The sequence below is a fragment of the Hemitrygon akajei genome, chromosome 3, assembly GCF_048418815.1.
Source record: "Hemitrygon akajei chromosome 3, sHemAka1.3, whole genome shotgun sequence".
Classification (NCBI taxonomy): domain Eukaryota; kingdom Metazoa; phylum Chordata; class Chondrichthyes; order Myliobatiformes; family Dasyatidae; genus Hemitrygon; species Hemitrygon akajei.
Genome location: NC_133126.1, coordinates 121,673,117 through 121,698,075, shown reverse-complemented (window position 1 = coordinate 121,698,075; position 24,959 = coordinate 121,673,117). Strand labels below are relative to the sequence as shown.

General features: G+C 41.5%; 1 long non-coding RNA gene and 1 pseudogene across 1 annotated transcript; both read left to right on the top strand.

Moving 5' to 3' along the window:
• Window positions 1-9,906: 9,906 nt before the first annotated feature.
• LOC140724573 (alpha-1,4-N-acetylglucosaminyltransferase-like) lies at window positions 9,907-14,045 on the top strand (annotated as a pseudogene).
• A 1,723-nt stretch (window positions 14,046-15,768) lies between these two features.
• LOC140725349 (uncharacterized) lies at window positions 15,769-24,817 on the top strand. Its single transcript, XR_012098329.1, has 2 exons — window positions 15,769-17,333; window positions 23,525-24,817. It is a non-coding gene; the product is annotated as an uncharacterized lncRNA (long non-coding RNA).
• Window positions 24,818-24,959: the final 142 nt, after the last annotated feature.

Below are 24,959 nucleotides of genomic sequence, written 5' to 3'. Positions count from 1 at the left end.
ATAACAATTCTTTAATGTGACTGCTGTGAGATTGGATGCAGATTGTGACAGAGAGTGGTCTTTGACACACAGACCCTTGTCATTCTGCTGTCATTGTACTGAGTGTGTGCACTTCAATATCTTCCCCCTGGTATATTCTACTAAAGGCTCCTAAAGAGTTTGGCTTTATGGTGCCTTTCCTGCCGTACATGGTGGAATATTCCATTTCATTAGTAATGGGGATGCGTAAATGTATTGTGTTCTAATTCATGTGTAGTTATAAGTTAACTCTGTGGGTAATTAAAGAAGCTATGGCCTGGTGCCTAAAAAAACAAATGGGCAGACCGCTCTGAGTAGCAGGGAGAGAGAAATCGACCTGCCAGGAGTTCATACTGGACTTAGTATGTAGCTATAATTGTTTTCTGCTAAGTAGCTTATAAATATTGTTAGTTTTCATTTCGCTAATTTCACTAATTTTTGTAAGTTTGATTCTTGATGCACCAGATAAACACCCTTGCATGAAAGTGCTAAGCAACTCCATCCATCTTTTCTTTGGTCAAAACCCACATACATAACAATAATTCACATTCAGTTCTGTGTGATTGAATTTCAGAGGTTTTGTTCTCCAGTGCTGAGGTACAGCTACTCGGCATTAATGTCACAACATACATAATTTGAACTGCAACTAGTGGTTGCAGTGCATATTTAGACATTGAGTACGCACACAGACTGACGATGTCCCTTGTGAAAGCTGATTTGGATTGCTGAAGCTGATCACATTTTCTGCCCAAATATGATTGCTTGCCATTCAAAGCGCTGTATAACTTTAGCTGTGTTATACAATAGTGTTATGTAGCCCGTAACAGGTTAAAAAGAACTAGCAGAAATGAACACACCTGGAGTCTGAGTCTTCCGTTATAAACTCTATTTTATTAGTAACTATGTGAATAAAGTAATATAAAACAAGATAAGGTAAACAGGTTAGCAAAGTATATGCATATATATAGGTGAGTAAATAAGGTACCCAAGCTTTGCCAACTCAGCTGATTAGGTGATACAGTGTTACGGTGGGATGGTAAGTAATCAGATCAGTTCTGGAATCTGGTTTGAGTAGAGTAGGAGAAAGAGAGTTAGTGTTGGTTTCTCTTCCAATGCCGATGTCAATCCTCCACGTCGTCCTCCTGCTCCCAAAACTTATTTAAAAGTCACCAACTTGTGATCACAGAAAAGGGGACCGTTTCCACGGTAACGCTATCAACCCAAGCCAGGGTTGAACACACCGATAGCATTCCACCGGTTACTCCTTTGTCCACACTGTGAGCAACATCACCACCCTTGTTGTGGGTACACAAAGCTCACCAGTGTCCTCCTTGCCTCTGGAGTTGTGTGCTTCCTGTGGTGTGTCTTGTGTGGCTGATTAAGAAGTTGACTCAAGTGCAGAACAGGAGCTGTCCATCATATAGCTCCGCCTTTCAGTTTCCAAGGCAACTCACAGACTTTCTGTTGCTCTCTCTCCCTGAAATAGCACTCAAGCTGTTTGCTCCCTCTCTGTCTCGTTTAAAGGAACAGTCCACTTTAGAATAATCCTTCAGATCTCATCACACCTCTCTCCTTTTAGGAAAAAATTTTGATGAAACAGCAAAATTTTTGTCTTTACTATCGATTACACAGCTTAAAGCAATACATGTGTAATTATCAGTTAACATAGCAAAGCATTGCAAACTTAAACTTAGCATCTAGACAAACAGTCTGCTATAATATTGTCAGTACCTTTCATGTATTTTACTTCCATGTCATATTCTTGCAAGATCAGACTCCAGTTAAGTAACCTTCTATTCTTATCCGTCATTTTACCCAGAAACACTAATGGATTATGGTCCGTGTAAACCACAAGTGGTTTCTGCGCAGGACATATGTAGACATTGAAATGTTGCAATGCCAAAATGAGTGCTAGCAGTTCTTTTTCAACAATAGAGTAATTTTTCTGATGTGCATTAAATTTCTTTGAGAAACAATCTACTGGATGTTCAATTTCATCATCATCCTTTTGCAACAATACTGCCCCAGCAGCTTCATCACTAGCGTCTACCGCGATTGAAAATGGTTTATTGAAATCAGGTACTTTGAGCACAGGGTGATAACACAGGATGGTTTTCAAGCAGTCAAGTACCTCCTGGCAGAGGTCATTCCACACAAACCTTTCACTCTTCCTTAGGAGTTTTGTTAGGGGGTGAGCGATGTCTGCGAAGTTCTTACAAAACTTACAGTAATACCCAACCATTCCCAAAAACCTCCACAATGCTTTCTTGCCCGTTGGAACAGGAACCTCAGCAATAGCCTGAACCTTGGCCTACACAGGTGCCAGTTGGCCCTGGCCTACTACATAGCCAAGATACGTGACAGTGGCATGGCCAAATTCTCTTTTAGCAATGTTTACAGTGAGATTTGCCTTTGACAGCCATTCAAGCAGTTTCTCTATTGCTGAGATATGCTCCTCCCAGGTGTTATACCATACAACCAACTCATCAATATAAGCCCCTGTATTTTCTAAACCCTGAATAACTGAATTCATCATTCTTTGGAATGTCTCTGGGGCATTTTTCATCCCAAGGGGTAAAACATTGTACTCATACATCCAGATGGTGTCATAAATGCAGATATTTCTTTAGCCCTTTCTGTTAAAGGAACACACCAGTACCCTTTCTACAGGTCAATCTTTGTAAAGTATTTAGCCTTCCCCACTCTATCAATACAATCATCCACTCTTGGGATGCGAAAAGCATCTGTCTTAGTTACTGCATTAACTTTCCTGTAATCAGTACAGAATCTCATACCCCCATCCGATGTAGGGACAATCATGCACGGTGACGCCCAGTCTGAAGTGGTTGGCCTAATTATGCCGGCTGTTAGCATGTATTCAATTTCTTGTACAAACATTTTATTTTTGTCTTGGTTCATTCTGTAAGGTGCTGCTTAATGGGATCAACTTCATCTACAATTACATCATGCATCGCAGCTGTGCACAGTCTTGAAATGTCAGAGAATAAACCTTTATACTTGTTAAGCTCTTCAGTTGTTTTCGCTGCCTGGACTGCAAATGTTGAGTCTTTCCATCAAGATTTTTCAAAACATCAGAATTTCTGAGTCTTGTGGAAACTACAAGGAGTTCATCACAGTGATCTGGTATCCCAGTACCAGACACCACAATCTCCTCCGTTGTCATAACAGTACTCACAGGTGCAGGTTCGGGGTCATGATAACCCTTGATCCTATCTACGAGGACGAGCTGTGCAGCCTTTCTCCATCGATCAGAAGTTCTAATAACATAATTCAAATTATCAATTTTCTTAATTATTTCATATGGTCCACTAAATTTCACTTGAAGGGGGTTGGTAAGGAGAGGGAACAGCTTCAAGACCTTTTCTCCGACATGTTTCATGTTTATCTGAGAGTGCTGTAAATTCTGCTTTGCAAGGTCACAAGCCTTGTTAAGTCTGTCTCTGAATTCCAAAACGTAACTAAGCACGCTCATACTTACATTCTGATTTGACCATTGCTCTCTGAGTAGGGTCAAAGGAGACACAATGTGCTTAGCTCCCAATTCTTTAATTATCCCCTCGAATGTTTTCGAAGTAAAGTTACTGCCCTGGTCAGATTGGATTTCTTCAGGTAGACCCACCAGTGTGAAAAATTTTATAAGGGCTTTTACCACAGACTTGCAAAAGTTCATAACATCCTTTCTTAAATTAGACCAGTAGAATTCCTTCATAATCCTGTTTACTATCTTCCTCACTCCAAAGTGTCCACCTAAAGGTATACTATGAGACATGTTTAAAATCTCAGCCCTGTAAACTTTCAGGACCACAACTTGATGTTCAATGGCCCAGTCCTCACTTCCTCACTAACACCCCATCCTTAAGATAATATCCTACTGACTCTCTCTGAACCTCCTCTTTGTGAGAGCTGTCTCCTTTAATGCAGCAATTTCAGAATCTCGACTTTGTTCTACTATAAATTCATCCCTGGACAAGGTCAAACCTTTCTCATCCTCCTTACTACCAAGATCCTGATGTAACATGGAAGGTAGAAAAGTCTCTGACAAATTCTCATAAATTAAACCCCTGTCTTTGCTAACTGCGTCAGCGGCCCTTTTAGACATGCTTCAGGTCATTGCATGTGTGAGGTTCACATCAGTATCTGTGCGTGGGTCATCAGCCACAAGCTTGCTTGTTAGCTGTACTGCTGAATAAATTTCACCCTGGGTAGGTGCCAACCTCATGTTTACCAAACTCAGTACCATCACTAAGCTTACAAAGACCATGTTTACATTATGAAAATTTCCAAATAATCCATCTGTCCTGTTTCTGCAACTTTTAGCTCGACTTGTCTCCATAGTCGTGCAGACAGGTGGCCTCACAAAAACAAAACAATCTTTTCTCTTCACATCGCAATGGTGAGAAACAATTCCATGACCTTGCAGCTGTTTACTTTCTACTATGAAAACAGAATTCAACAGTTTCACACACTTCTTTAACAGGCCATTGTCCTGCAAGCAGGGTCAAAGGTCGCAAAACTTCCCAAGTTTACTAAAAAATCCAGAAACAGCACCTTTCTCAATACTTTCAATAAAATTCATATCACCAGCTTTCACCTCATCACCAACTTTTAGAACACTGTCTGACACAAGTGACTGAGAATCCTCACTTTCCACTGGCACCAAGGTTAACCCTTTATTCACTGAACCAAGTCCATCTGGCTCAAAAAGAATGCATTCCTTTTCAACCGAGTCAGACACCTCAGACCTTAACTGAGTTTCAACACCTTGGAAATTCACAGGTGCTTCAACAACCTGAACACAGGCAATCTAAGCAGCTGCCTCTTCTAGGCTTTCAATACCAGTCCCAGTTTCAAATTCCAGGTTCCCCTGATCCTCCCAGCTACTCTCTCGGAAACTCCCATCCTGAGTAAACTCAACCTTGTGGGTTAAAACAACCTTGTCTGCTAACCTAGCAGACTCCCGCAAGGTAGTGGCATCTTTTTCATCTTGGTATGCCCTTACATCATCGGGAACACACTTCTTAAAGTCTTCAATCACAACCAGCTCTTTCAAGCTGTCCAAACCCTCAGTTACCCCTTCCAAGGTATACCAGTGATTGAAGTTACACCTGTTTTTCATGGGCAAACTCCACTTAAGTTTGGCTCCCGGACTTCCTCAAGTCCCTGAACTTTTGTCTATATGCCTCCGGAACCAACTCATGGACTTTAAGCTCTGCATCTTTCACTGTATCTTAATTCCTTGACTGTTCAAGGGTCAGGGCAGAATGTGCCTGCTGTGCCTTACCCTTCAACACACTTTCCAACTTGACAGCCCACTCATCCCGGGGCCATTTCTGAGTCTGGCCACCTTTTTGAAGTGTAGGAAATAGCGGTCGACTTCAGCTTCATCAAAGGGTGGTACTAACTTAATTTCTTGGCTGATATTAAAATGTTACCACCAGCTCATTACTCCTACCTGACACTTGTTTTTCTGCCTCTCTACCCTCATGTAACCTCTGCTTTTCTGCTTCGTCAGCCTCCAGCTGTTTTAATTTCAACTCATACTCATACTTCAGTTTTGCTACCTGAACCTGAACCACAGCCTCAGTAAGTACTTTACCTTCAGCAAACATTTCCAACAGCTCCTCTTCAATGCTGTGCTATTAACAGCTGTATCTGAGCTTTCCACATGTGAGTGGTCACTTTAACCTCTAACTTATGAGCAATTTCCAACAGCACATCCCTCTTAGCATCTTCCAACGCCTCCGGGGTTGGTTCTGCCACAAACTTACTAACCTCAAACTCCGTTTCTGCTGTTAATCCACTCATACAAATTGAAAGGGAATTTCCCCAATCAAATCAACTCATCAATCAAACTCCCAAAATTTTTTAGAATGGCTCCCACCAATTTTTATTCATCTTCTGGAGGAGCTCCCAATTTGCACATATCCCAGACAAACCCCCAATTTGTTACATACCCCTTAACGGGTCAAAAAGAACCAGCAGAAATGGACACACCTGGAGTCTGAATCTTCTGTTATAAAATCTTTTATTAGGAACTATGTGAATAAAGTAATATAAAACAAGATAAGGTAAACAGGTTAGCAAAGTATATGCATATATATAGGTGAGTAAATAAGGTTCCCAAGCTTCCCCAGCTCAGCTGATTAGGTGATACAGTGTTACGGTGGGATGGTAAGTAATCAGTTCAGTTCTGGAATCTGGTTTGAGTAGAGTGTCACGTACCCCGTGACCAGGTTACCAAACCAGCAGAAATGGAATAATATGTTGGAGTCTGGTATTACTGTAACTAAAAGTGTTTATTAGTAAACTAAGTAATACAGTACTATAAAATGCAAATATATATAAAACAGGTTAGCAATGATATATACAGAAGTGTGGAAATAGGAATCAAAACCAAGCTCTATCGAAGTCTAGAGGTAAATGAATAGTCTTATGATGGTGCAGAGTTCAGTTCAGTTTAATTTAAGTCGAGGCAGTTGCTGTACTATTGGGGGGGGGGGAGAAGAGAGGGAGAGAGAGAGAGATGATGCAGTTGCAGGCAAACCTTCCATTGTCTTCTTGTCCTATTGTGGTCACTGACTGTGATCCCTCTGTACCAGGCCAGACTGTTCTTCAATGGTGAGCCTGTCACTCAGGCGAGGGTGGACATACACACAAGCCCCCACTGGTCTGCCTTCACACACTGTGAGCCTCTGATTGATTCCCCCTAATCGATCCTCCAAACCCCACATTCATGTGGGTGCATAATGCTCTTCCAGTGTCCTGTGGTGAGTCTGTTTGTGCTTCAGCAGACTTGCCTTTTTATCTCCCCTGATGGGGTACCAGCCATCCATCAGCTGTCCATCACCTTGTAGAGCCTTGCTTTCTCAGCAGGAATCCACACGAGCAGGCAAAAGAAAACGTCCTTGGAGCAAAGTAAACAATTAGAGAAGAAGCCATAATAATAAATCACTCTCTCTCTCTCATTATCAGCATCTGCAGCAGGGTGCCTCCCCCCCCCCCTCTTGTTAGCAGCATAGTTCACGGGAGGTCAACTCTGGACCCCATCTCAGCCTGGTTTGCTCATCACACATCACACCCCCACCCTTAAACAAATTTTTATGGCGGGAAAAATTCAATTGTAAGGCACATTACAGAGTCTAATATTATACATAAGTAGCCATTAACCAAAAGAGTATCACAAATATAATTTCAAATCTAACAATCAGCAATTACATTATCAGTCCCCTTTACATGTTGTATCTTTATATCAAATTCTTGTAACATCAGACTCCAACTTAGCAGTTGCCTATTCTTATCCTTCATGTTAGTCAAAAATACCAATGGATTGTGATCAGTATAAACTATCAATGGCTTCTGTGCCGGACAAATGTAAACCTCAAAATGCTGTAATGCTGGAATAAGTGACAGTAATTCTTTTTCCACAGTGGAATAGTTTTTAATTTAGGTGTATATTACAGAGTTTAAACTAATACATGTGTGATTATCATGTAGTACATTACAGAAGCGTATACAAGTACTAATCTCTATTTCACTTTTAAACTTAACATTCAACCAGTCAATCTACCATGATATTGTCTTTATCTCTCACAAGCTTTGTCGCAAAAAAAAGTCAAATTCCTGCAGAACCAGATCCTATTATTCAAAGTGGTGTTTGGGTCAACCATTGTCTCTTTTCCACTTCGAAGCAGAGCTCTTAACCCTCACGTGATCAGCTTGCTTACCAGCTTGGATAAGGCTTTAACAGACCCCCTGCACAGGTGCTAGCTTATCACCAATGTTTTCCAAACTAAGCCCATTTCCTGAACTTCCAAACAACTCATTAATTTTATCTTCAAGATCTTTAAGTCTATTAGTTTCCAGTTTAACACCAGCAGGTGATCCCTCTTGGTCAAAACAACACTTCAAGTTTTGCCTCTCCAAATCACATACTTGAACAACATCACTAAGTTGCTTATCTTTAAATTTCAAAACAAACTGTAACAGCTACTTACCCACCATCCCTTCATCATGGTCAATGCTTCTAAAACCAATCCAGACTTTAAATTTACCTTATTCAAAAGTCCAGTAACACTTTTCTCTTTATCTTCAATAATTTTCACATCACCAGCTTTCATCTCATCACTAACTTTTAGAACACCGTCTAACACAAGTGACTGAGAATCCTCACTTTCTACTGGCACCAGGGTTAACCCCTTACTCACTGAACCAAGTCTATCTGACATAAAAGGACTGCATTCCTTTTTAACCCAGTCAGACACCTCAGACCTTTCCTGAGTCTCAACACAAGGTTCAGTACCCTGTGAATCCACAAGTACCTCAACAACCTGAACACAGGCAAATGGGACATCTGCCTCTTCTAGGCTTTCAATACCAGTTCCAGTTTCAAATTCCAAGTTCCCCTGAACCTCCCAGCTACTCTCTGGGCAACTCCCATCCGGAGTAAACTCAACCTTGCGGGTTAAAACAACCTCGTCTGCTAACCCAGCAGATTCCCCCAAGGTAGCAGCATCCTTTTTATCTCGGAATGCCCTTACATTATCGGGAACACACTCCTTAAGTTCTTCAACTGCAAATAGCTCTTTCAAGCTAAATAAATCATCAGTGTCCAACACTGGACCTTCCAGCTGCCACAGCTGTTTCTCATCTTTGCTCTGTGCCTTAACAAAGTCTTTCCTTGACAACGATAAATCTGCCTCGACTCCCTTACTCTCCTTAACTTCACTGTCCTCTAACCCCTTCTGATACAGGGACAGTAAAAACACCTCGGCTAAATCAATGTTTGACTCAGCTAAATTAGGGTTTGTCTCAGCAGCCCTTCTCGCCATGCTCCAGGTTACTGCGCAAGTGGGATAAACTTCTGAATCTGTGGGCGGGTCCTCAGCACTTACAGGCTTACTCATGAGCTGAACTGTTGGGATCGCATCCCCCCCGCCAGGTCATTCCCGAGTAAGACATCCACATCACATATCGGGAATGCAGACCGCACCCCGATCGTGACTGGTCTGGACACTAAGTCACACTTCAAAAGTACCTTATGCAACGGTACCGCCTCGGTCCCTTTTCCAACCCCTTCTATCACCACGTCCTGGTCTTGGTTTCAGCACTGAATTCCAACACACTGTTTAGGATTAAGGACTGAAAGTCCCAGTGTCTCTCCAGATTCTCACTGGCACTGGGGTTGACCCCTCCTTCACAGATACCAACTCGGTCGAAAGAAATTTCTCACATCCTTCCTGAACTCAGCTGAACTCCCCCCCCCCCCCCCCCACCTTTAGTGGCACTTCAGCCGGCTTAATGCAGGCAGACGGGGTTGGCGCCTTTCCCTTCCCTGTCTCTTTCTTTGGAGCTAGACACTTAGATGCTATGCGGCCAGCTTTCCCACAATTATAACACGTAAAGCTGGGAAACTTCCTTCCAGTCTGCTTTTCCTCCTCCTTACCCTTTCCACTAGTCCCTGGCTTATTCTCTGACTTAGCCGGTGGGCTTTCTGTACCATCCCTACTACCTCTCTGGTAGCTCTTACTTGGAGGAAATTTTACCCTGAGCGTTAAGGCATACTCGTCTGATAACTTGGCAGTCGCAGACAGAGTTTCTGCCTCCTTCTCGTCCAAGTATGTCCACATACCCTCAGGGATGCAGCTTTTAGACTGCTCAATCAGCATCAGCTGTTTTAATTTGTCCAAATCCTCACTGGTCCCTTTTGAGGCACACCAATGCTCAAAGTACATGTGCATTTCACGGGAAACTCTAAATACGTTGAAGGTCATGATTTAGAGCAGAGATAAAGCAGGATCGATGCAAATTTTCTTGAGCTTAGATGAATGAGAGTTAACCCCTTGAACCTATTAAATTCTTGGACTTAACATGGTAGATGCAAAGATGATGCTTCCATTGGCTCAGGTGTCTGGAACCAGAGAATCACTTTCTCAAAGTAACAGGTTTACCATTCTGCTGGGTGATTTGGAAAGTTGTTTCTCAGGAGCCCCAAGACTAGAGGTGTTCTCCAGGGATTTAGGCCCATCACTATTTGTTATCTATATCAATAAATAGATAAGAATGTACAGAGTATAGTTAGTTAATTTGCAGCTGACACTAAAATGACTGGTGTCCTTGACAGTGAAGTCGGTTATCAGGATTTGCAGAGGGGTCTGAATCAGTTCTGTAAATGGGCCAATTAAATGAGTTTAGTTCAGATAAATGGTGCAATTTGGTCAGGTAAAAAAGGGTAGAATGTTGATAATGAATTGTACTGCCCTGGGGGTGATGTTGAACAGAGTGATCTGGGAGTACAAGTACCTGCTTCCCTGAAAATTGCAACACAGTAAACTATTGAAGAAAGCTTTTAGCATACTGGATTTCATCAGTCAGAGAACTGAGTATCAAAGTTATGCTTTGGATTATGTGAGGCTGTAGATGGAATTTTGTTTTCTGTTTTACTATAGAAGATATGCCAATATGCTGGGACTTGAGGGACTGAGTTACCAAGGGAGATGAACAGGTTAACACTTCTTTCATCGAAGCATAGGAGTATGAGGAGTGTTCTTATAAAGGTGTATAAAATCATGTGAGGCACAGGTAGGGTTAATGTGCACTGATGTGGTGAATCAGTAATGAGAGAACAGGTGTTTATGGTGATTATATGACTCTATGGCTCCATGACCGAAAAGAGTTTTTTTTTACTCAGAGCATGGTGATTTTTTTAAAATCCTCTGCTTAAGAGGCTGTGAAGTATGTTTGGGAGGATAGCCATGACGGATCTCTGGATATTTTGCTAGAAGAAGAGTTAATAGATACTGTGCTAATGAAGAAAAGTGAGACTGAAAGTTAAATCACAATGTTACTGATTGGCTGAGGAAACAATAGCCTATTCCGGCTTTTCTTCTTGCAGTCAGAATTTCCTAATCTACGTGTCAAGGTTTGCAATGCATTACAGCTCTCACTGATTCCTTGAAATCTGCAGTTCTTCCAGCAGACACTATCAAGCCAAAGTGGTAATGCATACTTAGAAGGGGTGGTGAGTTTCTGGACTGTCAGGCAGTGATTAACTACATTATTGTGGTCTTCTGAGCCCTCTTCGGAATATGGAGCTGTACCCAAACTGCTGAGATCGTGCCTCCTTTAGTATGTGATGTGTATGTAATAACCAGAAAAATGTTCACCTGATCAATGTTATGAAGATGTGGCATCTAAATAACCTTTTTGTATTTGGGAAGTATATGTTGCCCTCCTTTCTGCATCTGCTCCGTATGGATTGCTATAGCCTGGGAAATGAGGAGTTCCCTATTTCTGGATGATGTGGCAGAAGCAAGCAGGGAAGGCTCAAATGTGATGGTAGGTGCAGGCAGTTGGGGAGAATGTGAAAGGCCAGGTGCACAAAAGGAATATGCCAGCAGGTGGCAATGAAATGAGGTATTCTCTGGAGGGGCTGTCAGTCTCACTGCCAAGAATTTCTCAGGAGAAGCCTTTCAGATAATGACTGGGAAATCCCAGGCAAAGCATTGCAGTGACAGTGCCCATAGAGTCATAGAGAGAGTTAACATGCAAGCAATTCCTTCAGGCCACGTTGACTGCATCAGCTATCTGAAGGGCTGGTTTACACTAATCCTTCTCTAACCCATTTCATTCTGCACTCATATACAAATTAGGGGAGGTTTAGTGTGGATCTGAGAAAGGATTTTTTTTTCACTCAGAATGTGGTTGAAGTCAGAATTAAACCATGTGTGAACAGTATTTAACATGTACCTAGACATAACAGACTAAATGTTAGAAAATGTGACTAATGTAGATATGAACATAATAGTTAATAAGGATGTGGTGGGCTAGGTGGCTCGTTTCTTTGCTGTATGACATTGACACTTTAGGAAGAGAAGTCACTACAAGCAGCAAGAGTGCCTATAGGAGATTTTCCATCTCTACATACTTTTCCCGATGTATCCTTACTCTACATCACATCTGGTAGAAGTGTGTTCACAGTTGTTTCCTATCTGGCAGCCCCTGGTAGCTCCCACAGGAGCTACCAGATTAACAAGGATTGAGGGACTAGTCTGAGGGTGTTTGACATAGTTCTGTGGAAGCAAAGTGCACATTCTGCAGTGTGGGGTTGTGTGGAGTGAACATTTCACATGCTCCCTTAGAATACTGGTTGTAGCGCCTTTGTGTGATGACTGTAACCACTACAAGCAGGGTTCTCTGGATGAACTGTCCTTCACTCTTGGAGGAGACACAGTGACTAGAACATGGAAAATTAGAAAAAAATTGAAATTAAGATAATGAATTAAACTTTGTCTATTCTACCACAGGTAAATCTAGAGAAGGAAAGGTTTTGGACCCAGGTACTTGCTGATGGCTGCAGATTAGCATTGCTCTGGAAATATGGGGGCATCTACCTGGATACTGACATTATACCATTGAAGTCTCTACCATTTGCCAACTTTGTCTGTCTAGAAGGAGGAGGAAATTTCAATAATGCGGCATTGGGATCTTATAACAGTCATAATTAGTTTTATTGGGCATGCTTGGAAGATTTTGTGACCAATTATACTGGAGGGATTCAGGTCAACAAGGTCCTTGTCTGATTACTCATTTTCTGAAGAAATGGTGCAACGTTGATGATCCAGCTACCTTCACTGGAAGAGAATGCAATGGCATCTCTTTATGGATCACAGAATGGTTCTACCCAATCCCATATGTAGCACGGGGAAGGTCCTATGCTCACTGGGAAAAGGAGGATATAGAACACACTTTCTCAGTTGCATATGGAGCACAAGTCTGGAATTTTATGAATTCTGCTAAGAAATAAACTGTTGCTGGAAGTGGGGCACCAATCAAACACTTTTTCCAGGTGTATTGTCCAACTACATATAAAAATATCGTTCAGTCCAGTAATACTTAAATAATTTAGAATCTGAAATTTTATGATGTATGACAAAAGTAAGATACAAATTTTCCAATATCGAAAGATGTATATTGTTTATTTCATTTCACCCTCAATTGTAATCAAACACCAATTTTCAACTTCAAGTTTGTGTGACACACCAGAGCAGTGAGGGCAGTTGGCAGTCACCATGCAGTGGCTGTTCCACAGTCAACTCACTGCAGAACCGGAAAGCAGCAGCGTTTGGCAGACCTATCTGTAAAAATGTATTAAGGTTAGAGGAAACTTTTGAGATTACCAGGGCACTATGTTGCTTTCCCTGGAAGAAAATAAAGATTTCAAAATAAAGAAATTGTTCGGATGCAAAGAAAATTATAAACGCTAAAGAAAATGCTGACAGAAGAAAGATAACATGATGTGGGAAATTGATTGAAATGAAAGAGGACATAAAGTCAGAGAACTCACTGGAGTACAGCTTGCTTAAGACTAGTTGCCCGTCTCCAGGTGTGATTGTCCATCAGTGGTTGTCACACAGAAGCTCTCTTTATTTCAAAGTTCAAAGTAAATTTTTATTAAAACAGTACATGTATGTCACCATATACAACCCGGAGATTCATTTTCTTGTGAGCATACTCAACAGATCTATAGAATAGTAACTGCAAGAGAATCAATGAAAGACCACCCAACTAGGGTGTTCAACCAGAGTGTAGAAGACAGCAAACTGCAAATGCAAAAAAAAGAAACAATAATATCAATTAATAAGCAATCAATATTGCGAACATGAGATGAAGCATCCTTGAAATTGAGTCCATTGGTTGTGGGTACATTTCAATGTTGGGGCAAGTGAAGTTGAGTGAAGTTATCCTCTTTTGTTTGACAATAACAGTGTGAAGTGTCTATGTGCTCTTGTTCATTGCTACTCAGTTTAAATTTAATAATTAAAATCCACAATCACCCAAGGTAAAGCATCTCTTTTGCACAGACTAACAGTGCATTAATTACTGCAAATCTTAAGCTTTAACAAATTACACTCTTAGAAGTAGCAACATGGCATGTGGAAGCTTTTAATGGAAAATCGTGTCTTTGTGCATAATTCTGCTAGCAAGAAACAAAAGCATTCAGTGGCTAGGTGAATTGAATACAAAACTGGTAATTGGTTTATTATTGTCACATGTACTGAGATACGGTGAGAAGTTTTGTTTGTGTGCCATCCAACTAGATCATTCAATTTATAGTACAAAGCAGTAAGCAATAACAATGCAGAATATAGTGTCACAGTTACAGAGGAAGAGCAATGCAGGTAGACAAATATGGTGCAAAGGTCACGACAAGGTCAATTGAGAGATCAGGATTTTGTCATACTAGAGAGAGTTAATGCTTTATGTGTTGGTAATGAGGTCACATCTGACGAACTGAGCAATATTGGTCTCTATATTTAAGGAAATATGTGAGTAGGCTGTTTCCTGATCTTCCATTTATGACTGAGCCAAGGAGAAATTTCCTTGCACCTTTGTGAATCTTTAACGGTCTCCACCATAGATGGCTGTGGATATTCAATTGTGCATATCCCATCCTGCAGTTTATAAATTTTTGGACATAAATTTATCAGAAGATACTGTATGTGAGCTGGATGAGAAAGTGGACTTGACATAACAAATTAGCCATGATCTTATTGAGTAACAGAAGAGCTGAGAAAGTCAAAGGTGCTCGTCCCACTTTTTAAAAGTTTTTCCAAATTTCAGGCAAAATTGCTTAAAAAATAACCTGACAATAACATAAAAAGGCTCATGTTGAAACTGTTGGGGGTAATTAGAAGGATTGAGATAGGCATGGAAAGAAGAACGTAAGAGTGCTAATTAAAAATCCATAGAATTGTGACATGATTCCACCCAGATGATAAAACATGCCCTTGTTACTGCAGTCAGTGACTGAGATTGAACTTGTCCACAATCATTCATTCATAGAAACATAGAAAACCTACAGCACAATACAGGTTCTTCGGCCCACAAAGCTGTGCTGAACATGTCCTTACCTGAGAATTTACCTAGGCTTATCCATAGCCCTCTATTTTTCTGAGCTCCATTAACCTGCCAGAAGTCTCTTAAAAGACCCTATTGTATCCACCTCCACCACTGTCGCTGGCAGCCCATTCCATGCACTAACCACTATTTGTGTAAAAAAAAACTTACCCCTGATATCTCCTCTGTACCTATGTCCAACCACTTTAAAACTGTGCCCTCTCATCCTAGCCATTTCCGCCCTGGGAAAAAGCCTCTGACTATCCACCTGATCAATGCCTCTCATCATCTTATACACCTCTATTAGGTTACATCTCATCCTCCATCGCTCCAAGGAAAAGAGGCCGAGTTCACTCTGCTTATTCTCATAAGGCATGCTCCCCAATGCAGGCAATATCCTTGTCAATCTCTGCACCCTTTCCACATCCTTTCTATAGAGAGGTGACCAGAACTGAGCACAGTACTCCAAGTGGGGTCCAACATTACCTCTCGGCTCCTAAACTTGGTGAAGGCCAATGCACCGTATGCTTTCTTAAACACAGAGTCAACCTGCGCAGCAGCTTTGAGTGTCCTATGGACTCGGACCGTAAGATCCCTTTGATCCTCCACACTCCAAGAGTCTTACCATTAATACTATATTCTGCCATCATATTTGACCTACCAAAATGAACCACCTCACACTTATCTGTGTTGAACTCCATCTGCCACTTCTCAGCCCATTTTTGCATCCTATCAAAGTCCCACTGTAACCTCTGACAGCCCTCCACACTATCCACAACACCTCTAACCTTTGTGTCATCAGCAAATTTACTAACCCATCCCTCCACTTCTTCATCCAGGTCATTTATAAAAGTCACGAAGAGTAAGAGTCCCAGAACAGATCCCTGAGGCACACCACTGGTGATCGACCTTCGTGCAGAATATGACCCATCTACAACCACTCTTTGCCTTCTGTGGGCAAGCCAGTTCTGGATCCATAAAACAATGTCCCCTTGGATCCCATGCCTCCTTACTTTCTCAATAAGCCTTACACAGGTACCTTGTCAAATGCCTTACTGAAGCAATGTGTTTAGTCACATCCTTAAAAAAATTCAACCAGGCTCATAAGGCACGACCTGCCTTCCATAAAGCCGTGCTGACTATTCTTAATCATATTATGCCTAATCATTCATCGCATTTTTCTGATGAACTTGCCTTCATTGGGAGAAGTTGCTATGATATATGTTACAAATTCTGCTTCCTGCACAGCACTTTGTACAAAAATTGATTTGCTATACAAAAGGTGGTCAGATTTCGCCCCACATATGTTAGTGTTGCTAATAAAATGTTTCCTTTCAGCATTAGGTGGGACTGCTCTAACACAAAATGGAGAACAATTGACTGGTAATTTCGGTCATGAATTACCCTTGTCGTACCCACAATGAATTTCATATAAAGGAACTTTTGATGGCATCATTTAAAATGCAATACCCTTTTTGATGCTGTTGGGGTATGATTGGGAATGGAAATCTGGGTTCTGTTTAACCAGGAAAGTTCACCTTTGGATGCTCTTGGGATATCTGGGTTTTTATCACCTCAGAACTGAACCAGGGCATGTGAATTATTTATCTTTGTACTTCACTGCTATCCAGCCTACAGTGACCCCTCACCTGCTCCCCTTGGTCTTCAGCTTGCTTCTTAAACCATATTAGCTGAGATTCAGCCTTTGACTGTGGAATCGGCCTCACTTGTGTCTCAGATTCTGAGCTGCTACTCGCAGAAGTCGATTCTGCTGGTTTCTGGTCTCTGACGCAAGATGCCAATCCCCTCTCCCTCCCACAATGACTCTGCTGAGACCTGACCTTGACCATAAACTCTGTTGGTTCCACCGCCATTCTCCTTCAACTAACATTGATGCACTGTTTCCAATTAAATCGCACACCTTGCTGTTCGTGGAATTCCAATCACAGCAGTCCAGACACTGCTGATGCTAAGGAATTTGTTTCAGTTTCAGGACAATTTAGTAAAGGACCAGAGTAACCATTGCAAAAGAGGCAAAAAAAAAGGCTTGAGAGGGCGCCAGCCTTGGGAACTGAAAACTAATGCCTTCAGCACAGTGTGAACACTTAAGGTTTCTGACATACAAAACACAGGAGAAGGAAATTCATCTCACAGCATTAAATTCATCACCCATGTCTCATCTCAACCTAACTCAGAACAACAACATCTAAACTGAGGCTCCATCATCTGCTCTTCTCCCCGCACCCAATCTGGCCAACTTGCATGTGCATTGGGGCACTCTGAATCTGCTAGGCCACAGTTTGTAAAAGTGTTGGCTAAAGGAACAATGAGAATGGGTACACATGGAGGCATGGTGAAACAAAACAGACTGAGGTCTTACCAAATGGAATGCAACTTGGGTAAGTGTCAATAGACAGTGATACTGGGGTTGTTTACCAGAGGGACATGAAAACCAGTGGGATGGTGTAGGTGAAAGGGACTTGAAATGGATTAATAAATAGCCAGAGGGAATAACAACAATTTGGGAAGAATTGACAAGGTGTCTCAACATCTGCATTAAAGCAGTGATGGGTACTGTTCGGTTTGGTCCGCGAATTCCAAACCGAGAAGCTTCATTATCGGGGGCACCAGAAAACTGCATGAGATAGAATGAGCTTTGCACCTCTGAGCACAAACAAAGGCCTTTTATTTCAACACTGTTGGGGTCTGTGTGATGTCTCAGGGTGGGGAAAATTGAGTCTGATGGTTTCAATATTAGGTTGTGGGCTGGAGTTTTGTGAGGGTAATGAATAGGATTTCCATATCCAGAACTCCTGTACTTTTTTTGGGAGCACATTTAATCAAATAACTGTGATCCTATTGACCATTTCAACACAAGATTTTTCCTTCACTTGAATGCTTCCTCTGATACTAACCCAAGTTCTAACCCTTTTGTTAAGACCCTGTTTGTTGAAGCTTTGCATTCACATGAACTCATGAGAATAGATTGTGGTAGAGAGAGGAGCTGGGCTGGGGTCATTTAATCAAGCAATAAAAAGAGCATGCTATTTTGTGAATTAATAAGATGTGGTAATATGGAATAGTAATCACTGCTAAGCAAATCCACTGGGTAAAAGTAACTTGGAATATAAGTTTCAAGTTTAATTAATTACCATTCAATCATAGCTGAATATTGCCAAACAAACCAGTGTTCCTTTCTGAGTTAAGGTGTAAAACAGCACATTGCACATAGTAACATATGGTTACAATATAAGAAAACATACAGTCACAAAGATAGTGAAAAATATATAGTCCAAGTCCCTGAGTAGTCTTGGTCAAGTTTGTTCTTGCACCATGTGAACACAGGAAGGCGCACCAAGCAAGTGAATGAATATAAATTAATTGAAGTGAGAGCAGTTTTCTGGAGTAGTCTGCCAGGGAAACAGCTGCAGAATGGGCAATTTTAAACCTTTTCAAGTAAAGAGATAGAATTTGTTTGTGATCCAATTATGAGGAATTCTCTAATTAAGAGTGATCATGTCATGATGGAATGTTTAATGTGAGAGGATACAATCTTGTGAAAAATCCAAATGTAAATAAATCCGATTACTTTGTTATGAATAGTAAATTAACTGTGCTTGATTTAAAATTAGAGTTCGAGTTACAGTCTTTCAGTTTTCCATGTTCGCAGTAATCAACATGTTAGCTGTCTGCACTAGAAACATAGAAACCCTACAACAAAATACAGGCCCTTCGGCCCACAATGCTGTGCTGAACAAGTACTTACTTTAGAATTTACATAGAGTTACCCATAGCCCTCCATTTTTCTAAGCTCCGTGTACCTATACAGGAGTCCCTTAAAAGACCCTATCTTATCTGCCTGCACCACCGCCGCAGGCAGCCCATTCCACACACTCACTACTCTCTGCGTAAACAATTTACCCCTGACATCCCCTCTGTGCCTACTTCCAAGCACCTTAAAACTGTGCCCTCTCGTGTTAGTCATTTCAGCCCTGGGAAAAAGCCTCTGACTATCTACGCGATCAATGCCTCTCATCATCTTATACACCTCTATCAGGTCGCCTCTCATCCTCCGTCGCTCCAAGGATAAAAGTCACTCAACCTGTTCTCATAAAGCATGCTCCCCAATCCAGGCAACATCCTTGTAACTCTGCTCTGCACCCTTTCTATGGCTTCCACATCCTTCCTATAGTGAGGCAACCAGAATTGAGCACAGTACTCCAAGTGGGATCTGACTAGGGTCCCATACAGCTGTAACATTACCTCTCGGCTCTTGAACACAATCCCACGGTTGATGAAAGCCAATGCACCATATGCTTTCTTAACTACAGAGTCAACCTGCGATGCAGCCTTGAGTGTCCTATGGTCTCAGACCCCAAGATCCCTCTGATCCTCCACACTGCCAAGAGTCTTATCAGTAATACTATATCCTGCTGTCATATTTGACCTACCAAAATGAACCACCTCACACTTATCTGGGTTGAACTCCATCTGCTACTTCTCAGCCCATTTTTGCATCCTATCAAAGTCCCGCTGTAACCTCTGACAGCTCTCCACACTATCCACAACACCCCCAACCTTTGTGTCATCAGCAAATTTACTAACCCATTCCTCCACTTCCTCATCCAGGTCATTTATATAAATCACAAAGAGTAAGGGTCCCAGAACAGATCCCTGAAGCACACCACTGGTCACCGACCACCATGCAGAATATGACCCGACTACAACCACTCTTTGCCTTCTGTGGGCAAGCCAGTTCTGGATTCACAAAGCAAGGTCCCCTTGGATTCCATGCCTCCTTACTTTCTCAATAAGCCTTGCATGGAGTATCTTATCAAATACCTTGCTGAAATCTATATACACTACATCTACAGCTCTACCTTCATCAATGTGTTTAGTCACATCCTCAAAAAATTCAATCAGACTCGTAAGGCATAACCTGCCTTTGACAAAGCCATGCTGACTATTCCTAATCATATTATACCTCTCCAAATGTTCATAAATTCTGCCTCTCAGGGTCTTCTCCATCAGTGTACCAACCACTGAAGTAAGACTCACTGGTCTATAATTTCCTGGGCTATCTCTACTCCCTTTTTTAAAAAAGGGAACAACATCTGCAACCCTCCAATCCTCTGGACCTCTCCTGTCCCCATTGATGATGCAAAGATCATTGCCAGAGGCTCAGCAATCTCCTCCCTCACCTCCCACAGCAGAATGGGGTATGTCTCATCCAGGCCCGGTGACTTATCCAAGTTGATGCCTTCCAAAAGCTCCAGCACATCCTCCTTCTTAATGTCTATATGCTCAAGTTTTTCAGTCCACTGTAAGTCATCCCTACAATTGCCAAGGTCCTTTTCTGTAGTGAATACTGAAGCAAACTATTCATTAAGTACCTCCGCTATCTCCTCTGGTTCCATACACACTTTTCCACTGTCACACTTATTTGGCCCTGTTCTCACACGTCTTATCCTCTTGCTTTTTAATTACTTGTAGAATTCCTTGAGGTTTTCCTTAATCCTGCTTGCCATGGCCTTCTCATGGCCCCTTCTGGCTCTCTTAATTTTATTCTTAAGCTCTCCCACTGAGAGACCTGACATCTGACCAGGTTCATTTCCCAATACCAGATCAAGTACAGCCTCTCCTCTTGTAGGCTTATCTACATTTTGTGTCAGGAAACCTTCCTGAACACACCCAACAAACTCCATCCCATCTAATCACCGTGCTCTAGGCAGATGTCAATCAACATTGGGGAAATTAAAATCTCCCATCACGACAGCCCAGTTATTAATGCATCTTTCCAGAATCTGTCTCCCTATCTGCTCCTCGATGTCCCTGTTACTATTGGGTGGTCTATAAAAATGCCAAGTAGAGTTATTGACCCCTTCCTGTTCCTAGTTTCAACCCACAGAAACTCAGTAGATAATCCCTCCATGATTTCGTCCTTTTCTACAGCACTGACACTATTTTTGATCAAAAGTGCCACGCCCCCACCTCTTTTGCCTCCCTCCCTGTCGTTTCTGAAACATCCAAAGCCTGGCACTCTAATTAGCCATTCCTGCCCCTGAACCATCCATTTCTCTGTAATGGCCACAACATCATAGCTCCAAGTACTGATCCACACTCTAAACTCATCCACTTTGTTCATAGTACTCCTTGCATTAAAATAGACACATCTCAAATCATCAGTCTGAGTGTATCCCTTCTCTATCACCTGCCTATCCTCCCTCTCACACTGTCTACAAATTTTCTTGATTTGTGAGTCAGCTGCCTCTTTCTCTGTCTCTTCAGTTTGGTTCCCACCCCCAGTGATTCAAGTTTAAACTCTCTCTAGTAGCCTTAGCAAACCACCCTGCCAGGATATTGGTCCCCCTGGGATTCAAGTGCAACCCATCCTTTTTGTACAGGTCACTCCTACCCCAAAAGAGGTCCCAATGATCCAGAAATCTGAAGCCCTGCCCTATTAATCTCATTATCCAGCACTTTATTTATAGCTTACTATGCCTTGGCAATTCCAGTACTGTCCAGATGTTTCTTAAATGATGCAAGAGTAGCTGGCTTCACCAGTTCTTTAGGTAGCATGTTCCAGCGTCTGCAGTGTTTTCCAAATGACTAGTCATGACTGCACGCATCAATTGACTAGACTCCCTTGTTCTTGTCCTATTTGCTTTCCATTTGCATCATATTTTAATGAATTTCACCTCACAAAGAGATCAAGCTATAAAATTACATCTCCCTGTTGAACTCAGTCAAAAAGGATTATTATGTTTCTTCCTATTGGAACACACATAAATGCTGGAGGAACTCAGCAAGCGTGGCAGCATCAATGGAAGAGAGTAAATTTTGGATTGAGAATAGTTGGCGTTTTGGGATGAGATACTTCAGCAGGACATAATTTGTCAAGATTTTGTGTGTGTTGCTTTGGATTTCCAGCATCTGCAGATCTTCTTGTGTTGGTCTTCCTAATGGGCCATTTTTGGCTGATGTTGGTTTGCTGGATCACATAAAGGGATGGAAATTGGAGTTATTTATGAGTCAACTGTGATTGAAATTTGGGGAAGAATGATGAAGTACAGATAGTAAGTGTTTATAACCTGATTTATTGGAAGGTGTGGGTAGAAATGGGAAAAGTAATCTCATATAATGTGGGAATTTTAATGTTCATTATATTAAGTGGGGCTGTAGAATGGAACATTGGTGGAAGACTTTCTGAAAGAAAAGTGTTTGATGCATTTGAATGATGGTAGGAGTACAAGAATAAATACATTGAATAACACTTTCCGTTATAGACCTTATGCTGGTATCTGAGGATAGAGCAAGTGTGTGTAACTGGGAAGTATATAATGTTACAACAGTGCAGAATACGATGGGAATACATGTATATCAGAGAAAAGGTTTGCATACCTCCAGATGGAAATTTAAAAAGGCAAATTGGGATGTATCTGATGAGTTACTGTGGGTGGAAGTAGATTTCCTGATAATTTGGTTTTGGAGGATATACTGAGTTGAATAATATATTTTTTTGGCTCTGTATATAACTTAATATCAAATTAATCAATTCCCAGATCGTTGGGAGATAATAAAAAGGGAGCTGATCCCTGGTGGTTGGATGAATGTAAAAGAGCTATGATGATGTGGAATAATGGTTCTAGGAAAGTTAGGTTGTGTTACTCCTATTTATCTTTCATGCACTATAAAATAGCTCAAGCCATTGGTGGCCATTGTTGGAGAAGTAGTGAGAAGAGCAAAGAAAAAGTATTGGAGAATGTGCTATAATATTAGAAAAGAGATCCAAGTAGGGGAAGTTTGGGGTATGATACAAAAAATGTGGGAAGTTACAAAATTTGATGTGTTATTGGTTTTGCATGGTGAGGAGTCAGCTGACTCTGGAAAAAGCAGAATTATTAGCAAAAACATATGACAGTGTATATTAACATGAGAAAATCTGCAGATGCTGGAAATCCAAAACAGCACACACAACGCTAGAGGAACTATGGAAAAGAATAAACAGTTAATGTTTTGGGCTGAAACTCTTCATCAGGACTGGAAAAGAAGGGGTCTGAGCAGTCTCCATAGATTGGCAATGGTTTATTGGGTTAGTGCAAAAGGACATAACAATGGTCATCCAATAATGGCAACATTAGTAGAGTGTTGGGAGCATTGTCTTCATAAGGTCTTTAGTTTTTGGTGGATGGGAAATGAATGGGCACAAAATCTTGGGTTGTTTAATGTGAAATATGGTCCCAGTGTATCCCTTTCTGTCACTCTTCCATGTTTTTTCCTCTTGCCTATAAGCCTTCAAAGAAAGATATTCCTTTTGTTTATGTAGTGAATAATTAAGATTAGAGTCAACCTTCACTAATCTGACTACCTGTAATCCGGTTCCTTCGATAATCCGCCACTGATTTCAAATTTTCCGTGCAGCTGTAATTTCAAATTTCCCAGGCCACTGTACCAATCTGCTGTGTATTGCTTTGGTTGCACTGGATCTGTTCACACGTTGGCGCGCTCTTGTAAGCTCAGACAGGCAATTCCTGCTTGTTTTCCTGCATTTATTAATATCATTTGCTCTTTTTTTAATCCCCAATTACAGCCCCTGTGAGTAAAGGAAATTCACCTCATGCTGTGAAGCAAAAACACTGCACATTATCCATTAAAGATAAGGTTGACACAAAGTACACTGCAGATGCTGGGGTCAAAGGAACATGTACAACAAGCTGGAGGAACTCAGCAGGTCGGGCAGCATTCCTGGAAACGAGCAGTCAATGTTTCGGGCCGAGACCCTTCGTCAGGACTGAAGAGGGAGGGGCAGGGGCCCTATTATTATAAGGTTGAACTCTTGAAAAAACTGGACAGTGGTGTATCGGTGAAAAGCTTGTGTGAGTGTTACAACATTGATTCTTCTATAGTGTGGGGTTTGATGAGTGTTGGCATCGGGGAGCATGGCTAAGTGGTTAAGGCATTGGTCTAGTGATCTGAAAGTCACTAGTTCAAGCCTCAGCTAAGGCAGCGTGTTGTGTCCTAAAGTAAGGCTCATAACCACACATTGCTGTGCGATGATACTGGTGCCAAGCTGTAGCTTTGCCCTTCCCTTGGACAACATCGGTGACATGGAGAGGGTAGACTTGCAGCATGAGCAACTGCCGGTCTCCCATATAACCCTGCCCAGGCCTGCGCTCTGGAAACTTTTCAAGGCGCAAATCCATGCTCCATCCATCCAGACTAATGGATGCCTATATTCCACAGTATACGATATAAAGAAACAGAAAAAAAACTGCTGCAGTTTTTTGCTGATAGTGGCTCAAAGAAACAGATGTGCGTAAGAAAAACAATGAAAGATGGAAGAAGTTCGGAACTAGATAAAATGCTGATAACGTGGTTTAATCTTCGTGTAAGTAAAGGTGTTGAACTATCTGGAGATATGAAGGAACAAGCAAAAGTGTTTCATGAGGAACTAGGACTAGATTATGAGTGTGACTGTAGTGAAGGCTGGCTTCATCAATTCAAGCAGTGTCATGGCTTACAGTACCATGCACTGTGTGGTCAAAAACATTCAGCAGACAAGGAAGCAGTAGCAGAGTTTGTTGATGAGATCACCAAGTTAGTCTCCGATGAAAACTTAAGCCCCAAACAGGTGTACAATGTTGTGCCAGTTTCAGCACCAGTTCCTGATGCGTCACCCATTTTTCAAGATGAAGATATTGATGATCCTGACAACCCCACACTTGCAGACATGTAACTTTGCCTGAAGGTATGTTAAATATCTCACTTTAGCAGAAGTGCTCAACTTTCCTGTACAAGTTAATTCCTGTACATTTACCTGTACCCTTTATTTTATCTGTGCCTGTACAGTATATTACTTTATTAAAATTTCACTTGCTACTCATTTAATATGTTTCATTATTATCTAACTTGTACTGATATACTTGACATTTTAAAGGTATGATGAGACAGTTAGCTATTGCTTAATGTGATCCTTCTGTAATTTGACATTTTCATTAATCGGGCACTCCTCAGGTCCCAATGGT